The sequence below is a fragment of the Psammomys obesus genome, unplaced genomic scaffold, assembly GCF_907164565.1.
Source record: "Psammomys obesus unplaced genomic scaffold, mPsaObe1.curated_primary_1811, whole genome shotgun sequence".
Taxonomy (NCBI): Eukaryota; Metazoa; Chordata; class Mammalia; order Rodentia; family Muridae; genus Psammomys; species Psammomys obesus.
In genome coordinates, this window is record NW_026586463.1 from 2,304,454 (window position 1) to 2,319,475 (window position 15,022).

The 15,022-nt window shown below is 44.0% G+C and overlaps 1 protein-coding gene across 2 annotated transcripts in view; it reads right to left on the bottom strand.

Moving 5' to 3' along the window:
* Mast4 (microtubule associated serine/threonine kinase family member 4) overlaps positions 1-15,022 on the bottom strand; it is a 583,904-nt gene that overhangs the window by 274,097 nt on the left and 294,785 nt on the right. The window lies entirely within an intron of this gene.

A 15,022-nucleotide genomic window follows, 5' to 3' on the forward strand; every position in this document is an offset into this window, starting at 1 on the left:
GGTGTTTCCCTGGCTTTACACTCACCTTGTCTGTCCTCTGTCTTTATTGGATCCTGAATGTTTGTCATGGGCAACAGCCTCAGCCATCACTTCTAAACAGTGCAATTTACTCTAGCACAGCTAACAGAAAATGGCCTTGAGAGCATCTGAGGAGAGGCAAGGGAAGATATGTGACATGGGCTTTAGACATGAAGATGCCTCCCTGCTAACTGATAAATATGTTTCCATATAGAGTTACCATAATGGATCGCTGGTTAGTACTGGGGAGAACAAGCAGTAATTTAAGAAATGAAGCACCGTCCTCCCACAGAGGGAACGTTTTCTTTTTGTCTGTTTTTATATATTTTTCCTCCTTGAATCTTTGATTATCCCCCAAGAAATTATAGTGTTTGCTAATGCTGGCTTCCCGATTCTGAAATGGAAATGCACCTTCATTTACTGATGACAAGAAGACTGTCTTTAACCAGGATAGTCTCCTCAAGGGGATGAAATGCACACAGAAAACCAATGAACAATTTTCTGTATATGAATCTTTGATTAAGCAAACACTAGAAATTAGTTTTGTACTTGGGCTTTTTTTTTTTTTTTTTAAAGGACTTCCTAAGAGTCACAATTCATCAGATTGTGTCTTTCAGGAAAGAACTGAGATTCCTTGTTCAGGAAAAGGCCTAGAGCCCAGAAGTTGACTACTGCTCTGGCAGAAACTTGATCAGATGGCAGCACAGATGATACCAGAGCGCACTTAGTAAGAGTAAGGAAGTAAGAGACCAGATGCTGTATCAACCATATATGCAGATAGAGAACTCACAAGACAGAGGAGGAAAAGGGCCGAGGAGGTAACTAATGGTTCAATCAATCATTCCCCAAAATAAAGCCATCATAAACTGGCTGTTTTCCTCTCGGAAAAAGCCGCTGAAATAGCAAGATAAGGGGATAAGAACCAACTCCGTTTTTAATCAAAAGCCTTTCCAGTAGGCTTAGAATTATGAGTTCTAAATAAGAAGAAAGGTTACAGTGGCTCTCACAGCTCCAGCGCACCGCAGGATGGCACCTGAGCTTCCGGGATGAGGAGCAGAGAACATTTAATAGGCCACTGTCGGCTGACCCGGAGCCACCATGCTAACCAAGCTGAAGGAGCTAATCCACCTGACGGCTTGAATGTCAGGCTCAGGATGGGAAACTCAATTTGGTAGCAAATTGGAATCAGATGTGATGGTAATAAAGTGAGAGAAATGAATGTACCGTGGCCAAGACCTTGTGAACAGTAGCTGCCGAAGTCTGCAAATACCAGAGGGGTAGCAATTGCAGGCCGAGCAGGCAGCAGCTACTGACCTAACGTATGGAGACCACACGTTAATAAATCAGCCCAGGTCAGACACAAACGAACAACATCAGGGCATTTTACTGCTTAAGCCCCAGCTGTACTCTGTGTATGTGTCTTCATTTGATTTCCTTATTGTCGGGATAAGGTCACTAACATATACTTAGATAATTAGATAAGATGTGTGGTATTGGCCCAGGTCATAAACCAAAGCTAGCATTTGGTATATAGGACATATGTGTTAAAGGCTGCATTAGGCAAGAACTGGAGGTAGGGCAGTGGAAAGTGGAATACAGAGAAAATGAAGGGGCAAAAAGCATCTATTCCAACTAAATATGTTTATTAATTATTTCCAGATTACGAATATATTTAAGATTAAAGTTTTAAAAATTATTTTCATGGACAGTGATTACTCAGGGATTTTGTTTTAGGCTTGTTTTGTTTTTGTTTTTGTTTTCTGGAGACAGGGTCTCAGGTTGTGGCCCAGGTACGCAATCTCCCGCCTAAGTCTCGCAAACACTGGGGTTATAGGCAAGGAGCCACCATATTTGTTCTCAGTGGCTTAATATATTTTAGAATGCTATTATCGTTATCTTCTTAATATATACTTTGTTCCATTTCTAAGAATGTTAAATAATTGTGTTGAGAGTTAGTGTAAAGTGTAAATATTTTTTCCTGAGACTTACTGAGATCTCTCAGTAAGATTTAGAATGGCCTGGTACAGCATGCTCACACAATCCCAGCGCTGAAAAGGCAAAGGCAGGAGTATTTCTTGATCCCAAGAGACTAAAGCCACTCTGGGCTATATAGCAAGACCCCTATTTCAACAAATGAACAAACAAACAAACAGACAGACTGACGATATTAAAAAAGTTTTCTCAAATTTAAGAAGAAAACTCGTGCAGAGTTCAGGATGACAAGAGAATTCCAGTGAGTGAGTGTGAGCCTTTACCAGTTAACCTCCGCCTCAAATGGAAAAACAAACAAACAAACAAACAAACAACGAACCTGGCTTGCAGTGAGGATGGCCTGAGGGACTTACATATGAAGAATGTGTCTACGTATGTAAAAGAGCTAGACGCGGGACATAAAACTCACAGAGGAGTCAACTCACCAGGCCCTACATACATGGAGGTTGATGCGACAGAGCCCGGCATGTCACATCAAAATTGCCCAGTGACAGCCAATGGGGCTGTCATCCTGAATTGTTTGCGCAGGCAGGTGGACGTACGAATGTGGGTTCAAGAAAGGAGCTGGAAGTAGAGAGCTACGAGCCTGGGGCCGTGGGGTGGGGGGCGAGGGAAGAGACAAGAGTTGGAAGGTGGGACAGCCAGGACACAGGCTCACGGAGACGCATGCGTGGAAAGGCTTTGCTACACTAGCGAGCAGGAGCTGGGTCTCTTCAAGGCGACAGAAACTCAAGGGGGCTGACAAGGAAAGACCTCATTTTGTGGATCCGAACCAGCATTTTCTACGGCAACAAGATGACTGGGCAGGCAGTGTAGGCACACTGGGCACCAACACGGCTGGTGCACGTTGGAGGGAAACACGTCAGAGAGCGCCTCCTGCAGGTTGTACTTGTAACTGTCCCCACACCTTTAATCTCATGGCTCCCGGCAGGTTCCTACGTGGAGTGCGTGGTTGCTTCCGGGTCTCTTGCTCCTGCTGCCAAGCGGGCAATAGAAAGGAATATGAGCTTCCCTCATTAACACAGAGAAGTAGGGCCAAAGCCACTAAATTCACGTGCAAGGAGCTCCTCCAAGATGGCGATGGGGATTTGAAGACTGTGCGGAGTGCTCCCCCTAAAACCTGAAAACAGAATGGCAATGACCAGACCAAACGTCCTCCCAGCAGCTTCCTGAAAGGAGCATCTGGGGTACTCCTGTGCTTCCCGTTATCCTCCTCCCTACAACACCGGCATCTTCATCTGGTCACTGAGGGTTCTGACATGTGCTGGCCACTCTGCCTATTCAGGGAGTTCAAAGAACCAGGGTGTGCACAGTAGGGGTATATCCAGGCCATGGCCGGGGACATATGCGGTGGGGGACTAGCCAAACTAAAACCTATTTAAAAGCCACTCGGGGAAGCAGACCCACACTCGCAATGAACAAGGAGGTTTCAGCGGGTGCAAGATTGCGCAGCCTAACCTGGATGTGCAAATGCAGAGAGAAAATGACAGGGGAAAAATAACCCCGCTCGAGCGGAAGTTCTGAGCGCTGGTTGATTTGGCTGAAGTAGAGATTCTGAAACCCGACCAGGGAGCTTTTAAGAGTGCCACTGCCTAAGCGCCCTCCTAGAGAGCCGGAGAGGGAGGAAAAACTGTTTGCAGCCATTGTTTATTAGAGGTTAGCTATTTTAAATCCCTTTAAAGACTACTAGTTTGCATAAACCTTTTACCTTAAGAAATTCTTTCTCCCTTTAGGGAATAGTAATTTCCTGGGCTAAGCTGTGATGTTCTTTCCCGCGTGCGCGGGAAGCGGTACAGGTGGAGGGCCGCTGCTTCTCTCAGGGCCACTGTGGCGCAATCCCACAGCAGAGTGCTCACTGCCCAGCACCATAAAATGCAGCCAAGGGTGGGTTCATGCAGAGGTCAGCCCTCTTCAAGGAATGCTTGGGCCGCTTTCTGGACTGTCACCCAGGTTAGGAGCTGAGACAGGGGCAGAGGACAGAAAGGCTTGTGCCTCCGATCTGGATCTCGCCTAGCACTTCCTGCTGAGCCAGAGCAGAGGGCAAAAACTGGTTCTCAAACAGTCCTCCAAAGCTTCAGGAAACTGCCCTGCGATCGCATGGCTTTCTGCATGAAGACAGCAAGGCTGAAGAAGGTCGGGCATCTTTGTGGGAAGGCTTCAGTGTGAACACCTTTACCTGTGGAACCTGAGGGGGAGGGAGGGAACCACAGGGTCCCAAAGTGACGCCTCACTTCCCGCAGGCTTTATTTTTCTTTTTCAGTCTATAATCATAAAACCAACTGACTGTCTAGACAGGTTACCAAGCATCTCAGGCAAAGTTCACAGGAAACTAGCATCTGACCAGGGGAACAAACCCAGCAGATAACTGTCTTAAAAGTTAAACCGAGAGCTGGATGATGGCTCATTTGGGTATCAACACTTGCTATATAAGCACAAGAACTGAGTTCAAATCCCCAGTATTCATTCATCTAAGAATCCAGATATGGCCACATACACCTGTATCCCCAGCACTTGAGGGGAGAGGGGTGGAGACAGTAGACTCGATGGGGTTTGTTGACTGCCAGCTTGGCTTCAGGCTCCACAAGAGACCATGTTTCCAGAGACAGAAGGCGGTGATAGAGCAGGACACCCAATGTCCTCTTCTGGCCTCAGCTCACATGTGTAGGTGCACACACACATCTCTCCACATATATACCACATGAAGGTAACACACAACACCACACACACACACACACACACACACGTTATCTGCTCCCATCCCCACCCCCAAACATTGCGAAAATAGGAGGATGGTAGAACACTTTCCATTGCTACAACAAAGTACATAAGGCCAACTAATTCTTAAACATAAGAGGTTTGTGCAGATCGCAGACTGGGAGGCTGGGGATCCAAATGAGAACATCTCTTGGCCTCGTGGTAAATGGTAATAGTGGCTACAGCATGTGCAGAATACAGCTTATGGTGAGGTAGAAAACCAGAGGGACTCGGGCAGGGCGAGGATAGTTGTTTTTTGTTTGTTTGTTTTGTTTTATTTTGTTTTGTTTTATACTAACCCGATCCTGTAGGACCCAAGGTCCCATAAGAAGTCCAGTAGCCCCTCTTGGAGATGGCATCCTGTAGATGGCCACACTACCCTGAACACACCTTATCTCCTGTAAAGATGACATCCCTAAATAATCTAATTACTTCCCAAGTAGGTTCTACCTCTTAAAGGTCTCCTCTTCTCTCCATACTGACATGCCAAGGACCAAGCTTTCAAAGACATGAACCTTTGGGAGAACACACCAAAAGACTATATTCCAAACCAAAGCAAGCAGGCCGGAGAGGTGATGTGAGAGGCTGAGAGAATGGGGCTGAACGAAAGCGAGGGTGGTCATCAGTGATGGTGATTATGATGAGAAGAGGAGGAGGAGAACAAAGAAGACATCAGCTTTGCCCTTAGTACAAGTGAGACAGACACAATTTAAAAGTAAAACTAAAGATTTTTGCCTGTGGTCCTATAAATTCAGTTACTGGGAAGGCAAAAATCTTATGCCAAGGGTGAAGACAAGGGCACATTTGGGGATTAGAGCAAGCAAAATGGGTTTCCTTTATTCAATCACACACTGTTTAGTAAAGGCTGACAGCTTTGACCATGCCAGCTCTGGGGATAAAGGCCTTCACTCAGTGTAAAATGCAGTGTGAAAAGGCCTGGAACCGAGAAGGCTCTTCAATGTATTCAACAGCAGAGGATGAGGGTGCTGTGTTTCCTCTGAGGAAGGTCAGCACTGTTTCTCGCCCATTGACATCCCCTGTTTTGTACAACGGCCACTTGTGATGGAACTAGCACACCCCATAGTCTCTAGAACAGCAGTCTTCAACCTGTGGGTCACGACTCCTTTGAGGGGTCGGATGATCCTTTCACAGGAGTCCCTTAAGACTGTTTATTGGAAAACATAGATATTTACATCATGATTCATAACAGTAGCGAAATTAAAGTTATGAAGTGGCAGTGAGAATAACTTTATGGTTGGGGTCACCACAACATAAGGAACTGTATTTAGAGGGTCACAGCACCAGAAGAAACTCTGAACAAACGAAACAAGTAGCGGAGCTTATTTTCTTTGGCCAAAGAAATCAGTTGAGAGATAGCATGTGGCCCAATGTGGACAAAGCAGATGAAAAGCGACGCTTGCTTGGGGAGCCCAGGGAAGAATTCCATGTGCCTCAATCCAGGAGAGTTATCAGGAGAGGCATGAAGCTCATGATAGGTACCAAAGGTGGATGGGGAGAAATAGGCAGCAGGTGGGCCTGTGAAGCAAATGGTCCATCCTTACATATTCCTAGACTTTTGGGATTTGTGAACCAAAGAAGTCGGTTGTTGTTTAAGCCAGCTGTGTTTCGCATTTATGATTCAAAGGTTCCCAAGTGACACATACTCTGCTTGTGCCTGCTCCTTCTACTATAGGGTCTATGCACTCTATGCACTAGCCAGGCAGCCTCAAGGCGGGCTGAGGACGGCAGGGAGGGAAGGTGAGTGCAGGATGGGTTCTAGTGAAGCCTTAGCACATCTGGGAAGTAGAGAAGAAAAAAAAAACCAATAGAACAGAGTTTTTTTTTTTTTATTGTTGTTGTTTTGTTTTTTACAAAATAGAACACGAGTCAAGAGTACAAAGGCAGGGGTGCACATAATGCAGCCTGTTCAGAGAGTCCACATTTATCCTGTTGGCAGTGTGGACTCCGTTCAGCAGCAGAAGATGGCCAGCTGACACAATGAAAAAGGCTACACTCCAGCATTAGGGTGTTACATGGCTCACAGATGGCAAATAGTGGGGAAAGTCCTAGAGGCTCCTTCTAGCATCCTGGGAGCATGGCTGAGCACTAGGACCAAGGAAGAGGCAGAGAAAGGCAGAAAGCAGAGGGGTAGACTAAACAGAGGACTGAGCACACAGGGTCTTGGGGGTTTGAGGACACATGCATGGCTTCTGGGAAAGTCAGGAGAACCACGACGGGGTGCTATCTACCCAGATGAGGGTAGGAGACATTGGGAGGCTAACAGCGCACAGAGCTTTCAGAAGAGGAAAGGCAGAAATGTGAAATGGACAAGGGAACAGTAAAAGATGTAAGTTACCAACATGGTTCCGGAGTACCATGAGAGTAGGGAGAAAGCTGCACAGTGAGAAACCGGCAAAGTCAGATTCCCAGGCTTCTATGCAAAGTTAGCATCCATCACGACAAACTGATTCCACTCTAAAGCTTTCATGGAAATGGTAGGAACTGTGTGTCTACACTAAACTCACCTATACCACAAATATAATGATGGACTCTGACATATGCTACGTGTTGACAAACACTGGCTCCTTTAACCTTCACCATTTCTCCTGATTCACCAATGAGGGAATGATGGCAAATGCTTTAGTGTGTCCTTAAATCCACACCTGCCCAATCTGGGGAGTCTTTCCTTACCAAGTCATAGCTGGTGTATTTGTCCCAGTCTCCCCTCATGTCGCCTTCTGAGGGGCTTCGGAGCGGCTAACACCCACCAGTATCTCTCCGAAATGAGAAGCACAACTGACTAGGGCAGCTTCTTCTAAGCAAATTTCACACTTAAATTGTTTTTACAGACTGATTTTATTTGAGGCACAGTCCTGCAAGCATGTTACTTTTAACACGGACTTTTCTCCAGCAGAAAAGGCGTAACAAGGCAGATAATCAACTAACCCTAAGTAAATGAGCAAGTGAAGCAAGTTTCCTTTCCAGTCCATTACTGTGGTTTGGCTTACTTCCTAACGCATTATACCCTCGATGTCAAAACATCAAGCTTGGGAATCAGACATGTGCGTTCGCAGTATTACCAAAGAGACCTCCGCCGAAAGTCTAAGTCCACACAGCTCTCTGCGGGGCTTTGCTTAATAATAACGGAGACACGTGTGACTGACAGCTGCACTTCATTGAGTGTTTACTATGTTCTAAGCAACATGTGCGTGCTACCTCTAGGTCAACAGCTTCTAGCCCACAGTCAGATTGTATTCGCTGTGCTCAGTTTCCCCAAGAACAAGCTAATTTTCTAAGGAAAATCTCTGTGTCATTTTGAAGTTAAAGAAACTAGTTTGGGTCATGTTGGAAAACCTGTTTTTTTTTAAACAAAAGGAGCCACAGTAAAATAAAATAAAAATAGACTCACTGAGGTTAGTGCTTACAGATGTTGTTACTGTGCTGGGGAGACGGCTCATTGAAACACGAGGTCTGAACTCAATCCACAGAGCTCATATAAAATACCTGGGCCTGACACATTCATAATCCCAGTCCTGAGCTGGCAAAGAGAGGGAAATCAATCTCCAGGGTTCACGGACCAACCAGCCTAGCCCACTGGCAAGTTCCAGGCCAATGAGAAGTCCTAGCTAAAGAAAACAAAAGTAGTCAGGCAGTGGTGGCACACACCTTTAATCCAAGGCAAAGGCAGGAAGCTGTTGGAGTTCCAGACCAGCATGGTCTAGAGTGAGTTCTAGGATAGCCAGGGCTACAAGAGAAACTGTGTCAAAAAGGTGGGGGGGAGAAGGAGGAGGAGAAGGAGAAAGAGAAGGAAAAGGAGAAGACAAGAAGAAAAAGAAGGAAGAAGAAGAAGAAAGAGGAAGAGGAGGAGGAGGAGGAGGAGGAGGTGGAGGAGGAGGAGGAGGAGGAGGAGAAGAAGAAGAAGAAGAAGAAGAAGAAGAAGAAGAAGAAGAAGAAGAAGAAGAAGAAGAAGAAGAAGAAGAAGAAGATACATGGTATCCAAAGAACTTCACCTGAGGCTATCTCTGGATTCCATAAGGCCATGCACATGCAAACACACACACACACACACACACACACACACACACACACACACAGGATAGGGGCAGGGCATACACCACACAAACAAAAGAAACATAAATCAATCATATGTAAAAAGACAAACTTAATGCCACAGCTTTATTCCCACCCAAGTTGATGCTACAAAGCATCCAGAAGAAACTCCTCTACCTCCACTACAACCCAGTTTCCAAAAACACAGAACAGGGCCCATATCACCATGGCATAGTCAGAGCCACAACAATGTTCTCATGCCACTCTGTTCTGACTGCTCCCAACACCCGAGGACCAGCGTTTCCTACCCAAATATACTGCTCAAACTCAATGAAGAAGGCAAGCAGGGCAGACAGGGCCTGGATGTCATGGGTCAGTCATGAGGACAGTCTGGACACCTCCACCCTGTCATGGTCTTCATCCTGGCCCTGGTTCAGAGAAGGCTCCAGCAAAGACACACTCAACTATTCCATTAAGTGGGACAGTCTTCTGCCTGGACATTAAACACCAATGCAAGATGTTGAACTTAGATGCTTCTAAGACAATGCAAATTGAAGGTTCCTTCAGTGTCTGTATAAAATTAAGGTCACAGGGAACAAGGTCTGACTTCTCTTTCTGTCATTAGAATACACTTGGGAAGCCTTCTGATAAGGAACCGTATCAACCCTGCCACTTAACTATGTTTCTTGGTACTGGGGCAAGCCCATGAGCCACAGTGAGCTGAGATAAAAAGGCCACACCGCACAGCTGTGCCCCACAGCACCCTGCAATCCTTTCAGGTCTCCCATTTATTACTAGCAAATTACAGTAAATTCAAAATATTGATCTGCAAACCCCTATATGGGAAGAAAGTTACCATTGACTTTTATTGCTTACTGTTGGGTCCAATTCTCTGGAATCAATAAAAGCTACAATGTTCATAAGCTTCTAAAAAGAGAGTTAATATAGTGGATATGAGACACCTTTTAGAATCATTATAAATCTATAGAACTCTCCATCAGCACCATGGCAAGCATCTTCAGTGTTCAAAAGCCTTATTGGATTTCTAAGTCTTCTCATTACCCAGGAAAATGCCCTGGGAAAGAAGTGCATGTCAATGCCAGGGAATGAAAACAAGCAATTAGAAAGAGCCCTGCCAGGCAGAACTTCACTCTCCTTCTCTAGTTTATTCACACCCAAATCACTGCCCCACCCACAGTGAATTATTAATCATCCTGGTCACTTTTTAAACAGCTAGATCTCAGTCAGACTTCAGAGGTGTTTTCTAGACACTAGATCCCAAGACCCACCAGGGGAGACCAAGTTTGCCTATAAACAAATAATTCAAAGGTTCCATTAGAATTCCAGACAACCTTGATACAAAGAACAAAAGGCTTTTCATAGGACCAGGAAACAGGGTGGGATGAGACTGTCCTACTAGGAACAGTAAGTTTACTCGCCTGAAGATGAATCATTTTTATTTACTAAGGGTACCTCACAGTTTCTCTGAGCAGTCACTGCTCTGAAGGCCTATTTTAAGTGTAGAAATTTATTGGCAGGTCAGCTCAAGGGAGCGCTTGGAAAACTATATGAAGCTAATACCCACAAGTCTACTTTCTCCAGGCTATTCCTCTCTATCTAAATGCAAAAGACAACACAAAATATGCATGCAAAATGGATGCAGGCCATGGAGATTAATGGCTCACATATTCAAATAATCGATAATGTGAATGTGAGCCTTTAACAGTGCTGAAATTTATTGCAAGGAGATGGCTCAGTAACATAAACAATTGACTTAGATGTAGTTCACTGAGGAAGGAACAGCTCCTATTTGTGACAGAGTAAAAAAAAAAAAATCTGACATTTTATGTTATATTATTAAATGTTTCTTTTATTTCTAAGTGTGTGTGTATATGTGTGTGGTACATACATTATATATGTATGTAGTGTGTGTGTGATCTGCAACATGTAGGTGGTGTTTGTATGTGTAGATGTGTGTGATGGGTGTATATGTGGTGTGTGTAGATGTATGCGGTATGTGTATGTATATGTGCTGTGGGGGGGGGTGTGGTGAGTACTATGTGGTATGTGTATGTGGCGCGCGTGTGTGTGTGTGTGTGTCTGGTTGTGTACACAGGAGTGCAGGTACGCTCAGAACCCAGAAGTAACAGGCCCCCACGGAGCTGTAATTCCAGGTGGCTGAAGCCCCACCTCACCCCCACCACCGCCATGTGGGTGCTGGAAAGCTAACTCGGGCCCTGTGAAAAAGCTCAGCCATCTCTCCGGGGTTCGGAACTTAAGTTCTCGTCCCTTCCCTTTTATTAATGTTTAGTGTCTTCTCTGGTGGACAGCTGAAAGAATGCTGGAATTGGGACCTGTGAGGAAGATGGACGCCCTGTCTCCTACTTCACACCTTCACCCCAGCACCACCAGCAAACATAGTGTGTACAATGTGTGTTCTCGCTGGTTTCCTGGAACTCACCACCACCCTGTAGTATGGTGAGGTTACCAGTATTTTCTAAACAGGGCAGCTGAGTTTTAGAAAACTATGATGTTGGGCGGTTAGTGGTGCATGCCTTTAATCCCCAGCGCTTGGGAGGCAGAGGTAGGTGGGTTCGAGGACAGCCTGGTTTACAGAGTGAGTTCCAGGACAGCCATAGCTACAAAGAGAAACCCTGCCTTGAAAAACAAAACAAAAACAAAAAGGAAGGAAGGAAGGAAGGAAGGAAGGAAGGAAGGAAGGAAGGAAGGAAGGAAGGAAGGAAAGCTATGTGATGATTTGCCTGATGCCCAAAGCATTACATTAAGGAGAGTGGAGAGAAGACGAAAGAAGATACTGTTTTAACACTACACACTCACTTTGAACATTCTGTCACAAACATTTCCACGTGTGAAAAAAGAATGTGCCATGTGAGTAACACATTTTCTGTTCTTTGCAGCTAAGTTCATTGCTGACTGAAGTCTTCCAAAAGTCTCTCCCACTGACTTCCACCAATTTAGAACTGTGGATCCCGAAGCACAGCACATGTCAAGGTGACCCCATCACTTCAAATGAGGGCTGCCCCATGTTTCCCAGAGTATAGGAACAACATGGCTACCAACTGGGCCTAGGTTTTGTCAGAAACAAGTCCTGGAAACATTGATTACAGATCGTCAATTTGTTTCCTTTTCCTGAAATAAATTTGGGAGAGCCTCACAGTGTGCACTAATGACTTTGAAGTTAACCAACAGACTCTAGGCTTAATGGCATCACAATTGTGACAGTTAATTAGCAGAAAATATTTCAGTGCAGGGCCGTTTTTGCTTTTTTTTTTTTTTTTAGCATCAAAAGCAATAAAAGGCTTTGGGGTTTTAATTGCTTCGACTGACTTCTGGTTCTCTCCCTGCAAAGACACAATCCTCCCTTCAAAGTCAGAATGGTCCTCTGTGACTTGTGTGATCACAAGGACCCTGACTGGGCTGGACATTTAAATTTGAGCTCTAAGAAGACTTTCACAACATAGCTTATTGTTGTTATCCGTATTAGAAAGCTGTGTTCTCACTGAGTTCCGCACTAGATTCCTACATTTACCGCACGTGAGTGCAGCTGTCTCTAACACCTGTGAACGGAGGTGTTTGCTACACGTATTAGGTTCTTTCAAAAATTTAACAAGCACACTAGACAATATTAAATGGATAAGTATATACTGCAATTTAATTTGTGTGTGTGTGGGGGGGGTTTCCTTCTGCTGAAGTCTCTGGATTGCCTTGGAAGTATGAAATGGATCACTGAATCTGAATTCCTTTCCATAGAACACCGCTAAAAACCAAATGATATTGTATAAAAATTTAAACAAAGTTGGGGAAACAAACTTTGGGGCCAGAGAACTCTGAGCCCTACTGAAGTTGGGGAATCCTACAAGGTCACTCAAAATACCTCATTATTTAGACAAGTTGGAGAATTTGAATCCATATAAGAAAATGTTCCTGACACTTTTAATGCTAGCTCTAAACCAGAAAAAGAAAAAGCAAGCTGAATCACACTGAGTTTAACTGTTTATTAATCAAAAACCAAATTAGATTGTAAAAGTCTCATATGCCACTGAGAAATAAATATTCATATCCTATATGTTAAATCCTATATGCCAACCCATACATCCTCAGGTCACCAGGATGGATGTGGTGAGAAGCAGCATGGCACCATGGACCAAAAGACTCGGGTGTCTGCCCTGCAAAGTGAGTGCCAGCCTCATTTCGCTTACAGCTTTGGGCAACTTGTGCACCCTGTCTGTGACTTTCCTTCATCAATGGAAACTGCAGTCTCTGTTAGGAGGATTCAATAAAAGAATATACATAAAGTGCCTAGAAATGGATCTGGCACAGAGCGAGTGTTCTATTATTATTCTGTCTTAAATATGTATGCACAAATCTGACACTGCAACCCAGGGGTTTGCCTTTTCAAAATATCAAGTATTCAGACAAATAATAAGTTATTATCCTAATATATATATGTATATATATATTCAGTGCACCAAAAGAAAGATTAAAAAGTAGTAACAAATTTAAATAGACTCTAAGCCTACTTCAATGAAAGCTTAGAGAATCTATTCTAGTATTATTGATAGGGCTCTCAGGTGCTTTCCAAATAGCTCTATTTAAGGCAAAATGGATTATCTTGGTACTTGAAATTGCCATTTATCAAGCATGAAGACCACCTATTAATGAAAGGCAAACTTCTTAAAGGGCTCCGATTCTATCCAAACATGCTCTGCATACCTGCTTATGTCCCAAGTATACTACAGCTATATATTTTAAGCAGACCTTAATTCTTTTTATAGCTCATGCAGCTTTCTCCAAATTATAAGAGAAAAAAAAATTATTTGTTACGATGACCAGGAACAATATGCTAGATTTCTTGTGTTTGATTTTGCATTTTTCTGAGTCCACCTTTCATCAATAAATAACAGTGTTGCTTTAACTAAAAAGTGTGGAAAATTCTGATTGAATTTTCCACTTCAAAGTACACGAAATCATTTCATCTAACATGCTGTGTTAGAGAAATCTATGCTGCATTCTGACCTCCTGTTGCAGCCTATTTCCAGGACTAGCGATACACCGTATCACCCTGCATGGCTGGTGAAGAGGAGTAAACATATTGGCTGCAAACTGTTTTGAAAACCCCCTACTCCACATAGATCGCAGTTACTGTCAAAAATCACAAACATGTTTGCATTCTGTCTGTGCGAAAGCATGGCAGAGCTTTCAGAGAAATTCCCACAATGAATAAAAGCAGCTACTTGTGAAGCACACCATCTAAGCAAGACTATCCTTGGCTTGCGGTGAGAGGGAAGGGAGAGCGAGACTGAGCCCCAGTTACACACTCGGGGGAGGACAGCAGACATTTTGAACTGTGCTCTCCTTTAACTCGTTTGCAGGGATGACACAGAATGTGGACAAGATTACCAGCACGAGTAAGGAGGCACAATACATGGAACTATGACCTTGGTATACACAGAAAGGAAGGTAACAGATGGACTTTTTCTTTCCGTTGAAGCCTAGGAAGTTGACTATCTTTTCTTCATTTGGTGGAACTTACAGTCCAGCTTATTTTCCTGGATAGGAAACCAGGGCAGTCTGTGTGTAGGCTAGGAAGCAGAGAACAGAACACTACGGTAAAAAAACAATAGCATCAAGCAGGAATCCCTAAGTGACGCTGTTCTAACAGGTGAGAGCACTTCCTCCATGCCCAGACTTCCTGGTCCTCCCTAGGTGGAGTGAGAAAGAGGCACTTCAGGTTCATACAATGGCCGCCCAATGGGGAAATAAGGAGGCACAAAATCCATTTAATTTGATGTTTCTACAAACTGTTTGGAACTTTTAAAATTGTTATTATAGTCTGATGAGAAAAATTTTAAAGTCCCCTATGAAAAAGAATTGTGTTCAAATAAGATCTTTCAAAGACTATTGCCATCATCACTCCTGACCTACCAGGGGCAAAGGCATAATTTGCAGGACTTTCCCTAAACTGGGACCATTAAAACATTGGGCTGGGGACAAATGCTGCATACACACACACACACACACACACACACACACACACATATATAACTGAGTCCTACTTTTAGTATAATGCTAGAATAACTACAAAGAAGAGAAGCCAGATTAATGTAGTACTATGTACTTGCTACTGCACTTAGTCACTTTGCATCATAGTCTTGAACTGAACTATCAGGAAAGAGGTAGAATTTTT